General features: G+C 36.3%; 1 pseudogene; it reads right to left on the bottom strand.

Annotated features, from left to right (window-relative positions):
• Window positions 1-766: 766 nt before the first annotated feature.
• Window positions 767-4055, bottom strand: LOC102156707 (annotated as a pseudogene).

Genomic DNA, 4055 nt, shown 5'->3' with positions numbered 1-4055 from the left:
CCTATAGATGTTTTGATGACTTCAAGAAGAGAAGAATTTGTTCAAAGTGTACAGGGCTTGTAGGGGAAATCTGATGGAGAAAGTTTCTTGGACTAGCTTCCTACTGTCCTATAGCAAATATTAGTAGTTTTTCAATCTGAGGTTTCTTTCCTTCTTTTTTTTTTTAAAATATTTTATTTATTTATTTATTTATTTATTTATTTATTTATTTATTTATTTATTTTTGAGAGAGAGAAAGAGAGAGAGAGAGCACACAAGTGGAGGATGGGGCACAGGCAGAAGCAGACTTCCTGTTGAGGTGGAAGCCCAACACAGGGCTCAATCCCAGGACCCTGGGATCATGACCTTCATGAACCAAAGGCAGACTTTATCTTACTGAGCCATCCAGGTGCCCCAACACAGACATGCAAATGAGCTCAGCTCTACTGAAGTCTCTGTCCCCTATGGTAGCAATCTGAAAAAAATCTGTGATGACTTTGTGAATTGTATGGGAAGCCAAATAGAGTTTTGAGAATTATACACCAGCAGAAATGTTGGCAGTTTATACTGATGGAGACATAAATGAGATGAAATAAAGGAAAGGTGTCAGATTTTTGAGAGGCCACAGGACTGGCCAATACAGCTTTTAAGCTACAAAGATTCATTAGCCTTTAAGAAAAGGGAGGAATGACCCCCAAAGGTGGTTCAGAGGTTAGCTGGGCTACCAAGACTACCATGGGCCCAGACAGCCAAAGTTTTGGGGGACAAGGCTATTTCCTCTTTGGTTTCAAAGGACAGGATCACTAGTTTGATTCCAGTAGAACAGACTGCCAATACTCAGAGTTGATGGGGCAAGGCCAAAACTCAGATGGTCTAAAAAGGCAGGGATTTCACCCTGGCAGACCTGGGGGAGAGAACATCAAGCAAAAGAGAATTATACTCAAGATTTTAAGTGTAATGGAATTTGATCCACAAAGTTCTGGATTGGGACCTGTGATCCTTTACTTTTCAATTTATCTTTCTTGGAATGGGACTGTCTATCCTATATCTGCCCTGTTATTGTATTTTTGAAGCAGATACTATACTGGCTGCTCTGACAGGTTCACTGTGAAACTTTTGGATGGATTAAGATACTCAAAAAATAGAAAAACTTCTTGATCTGATGATGCGGTTTCCTATTCTAGGATACATTTTGGAAACAGGTGCAATTTTGAATATACGTGAAAGCTAAAATGTAGCCAAGCTAGTATTATCTTGAAGTATAAATGATAAGGTTTGAATTAAAGCTTTTAATTTCCTGTTTATGTGAAGTTCACGAAATCAATTTCTCAGAGCCTCAATATCTTCAACTGAAAAAATAAACAGGAATGTTTTATTGAAAGCCAGTTTATTATGAGAATCAAAGAAAATATATGAAAACATGTTGCACATATTAGAGATTCAAAAACAATGTTTATGTCTGTGAAAAGTTTTCATTAATTCTGAGGTATCTTCCAAGGATGGGCTCATTATTACTCACTAAGTATTTGACATTTATGGACTTTGTTTCTTGAATTATCTAAGGATAAAAATATAGGAGACAAGAATTGTGATTTGTGGATAAGACTTGAGTTAATGAGTGGGCATGAGAAAAGATGAAAACTCTGTTCTGTGATATGAGTTTTGAGGTCATGTTAAGAAGGTAAATTGTACTTTTTGTCATTTTTCACAACCAAAACAAAATATTCCTCCATAACCCTATATTATTTTTTAACACTCTTGAGCATCTGTGATATACCTACCTTATAATATGCAACTGAAGCCAATTAATCACATCTGGGTGGAGTCTTACTGAACTCTTCAACAAGTAATTTCCTTTTCCCAAATGTGGCCTCACTTACACATTCATTCAACAGCAATTATTTATTGGAGGTTTACTCCACATCAGAAAATATGGTGCATATTAGGTACACAGAGACAAATAAAATGGATATGGTTTGCCTTTCTTTGAAAGCACACTTTATTCAGAAAGTATAAAGAAAAGATAGAATTACATTTGTGGTCAATAATAATAATAAACAGAATAAAAGATAAAAGAAGCTGGAAAAGAGATTTCAAAAAGAAGGTCATGTTTTGAACTGAGGGTTTAGGGAAGTATTCTACAGTGAACTGCAGTCAAAATGTAACAACAAAGGTAATAGAAATGAATTATAAGAAATTGGTGCCAAGAACATTCTAAAACTGAAGGCCAGATGTGATAACTCACAAGAAGCAGAGAGCTCTGTAAATTCTACAAATATGCAGAAGATGGAAAGGGCTGGAGTTTGATGACTGTTTGATGATATTGGAGAAGTGGAGAAGATCCAGTCAATGTATGGCCTTTTTGTATCTACTTCATTGCTTTAATTCTATTCTCAAAGAAATAAGAAACTTTACATTTAAAAACATTACATTACCTAATTTCCATTTTAAAGATATGACTCTTGTCTTTAAAATAAAGAATCAATTAGAAAGTAGCAAGAGTAGATGTTTAGAAACTTGTGAGGTTATTATAGAATTTCATTAAAGAGATACTGGTGACTTATATATACTAGGATGAATAAAATTAAAGTAATGAGAGGAAGACAGACTAAGTTATCATTTTAGTCTAGACTTGAAAGAAATTAATACAGATGGATTGCATTTGAGAGATGAGGAATCAACTTCTATATATACATGAAAGGATATACATGAAAATTATTGTGTATTAGCATTTTTGGATTTTATGATAGATGACATCATAAGACATCTATTTTTAAACTGATAATGGATTTTCTTATATCCCTTAAGGGAGGGACCCCAAGATAAGTATTTTCTTTTACCAGTCCTATCTATACTCATGCCCAGTATCACTTATTAATGAAATAAATCTTACATAATTACAAAAAGCGATACTGATTCATCTTTGTGTCAAATATTAGGTTTTCTGAAACTTATCTTGGAAATCTTTCCCTAAACTGACTGCTGTGTTTCCTATTACAAATCACTGTTGTATCTACTTCTGACATAATTTTACTACAATTCTCACTCTAATTTGCCTAGTTTTCACACAGTACACGATGGGATTCATCATTGGAGGCACAAGTAAAAGAACACTTGCCATGAGCATATTGAAGAGAGGTGAGACATGTCAGACAAAGTGATGGACAATGGCAAGGTTGATGATGGGCAAGTAGAAGATGATCACTGCACAGAAATGTGAAACACAAGTATTGAGGACCTTGAGCTGATCCTTTCAGGATGCAATTCCCAGCACAGTCTTGAGGATCAGGATGTAAGACATAGCAATAAGCATAAAGTCTACCACAAGGCAGAGTGCTTCAAAACACCATAGATGACATCAATTCGGTTATCAGAGCAGGCCAACTTCATGACATCCTGATGGAGACAGTAGGAATAGGATAATTGGATTTATTTTTTGCTTTTTAAAAATTTTGTTTATTGATTCATGAGAGACACACAGAGAGAGGCTGAGATATAGACAGAGGGAGAAGCAGGCTCCATGCAGGGAGCCTGACATGGGACTCAATCCTGGGTCTCCAGGATCACACCCTGGGCTGAAAGTGGCACTAAACCGCTGAGCCACCCAGGCTGCCTGGATAATTGGTTTTTATTACAACATTTCACCCAGGCTGCCTGGATAATTGGTTTTTATTACAACATTTCAAACTTCTCAAAGTGAAAGGGAAGGGAAGAACCAGGAGGAAACTCTGAAAAAGAAGATCATTCCTATTTTGGCAACTCTGACAATAGTCAGAAAGAAGCTGTATCTCAGAGGGTTGTGGATGGCTAGGAAACAGGCAAGCGACATGATCAGGAGCATTGCGGACTAAAATACTGTGAATCCATGGATGAAGAGTTCCTGGGGAAAGCAGGCATTTGGCAGAAATTTCAGAAGATTGAATAAGAAGATCCTCCCCATGGTAGGTAGAGAAGAGAGGGACAAGCCCAGTCAGACATGGCCAACATGGAAAGGAAGTAATACATACACTCATTCAAGGAAAGCTTTGTCTTGATGACAAAAAAGTGCAGTTTCCCAGAATAACAAAAAGATACAT

Source organism: Canis lupus, chromosome 21 (assembly GCF_011100685.1).
Source record: "Canis lupus familiaris isolate Mischka breed German Shepherd chromosome 21, alternate assembly UU_Cfam_GSD_1.0, whole genome shotgun sequence".
Lineage (NCBI taxonomy): Eukaryota > Metazoa > Chordata > Mammalia > Carnivora > Canidae > Canis > Canis lupus.
This window is presented reverse-complemented; position numbering and strand designations above follow the sequence as displayed.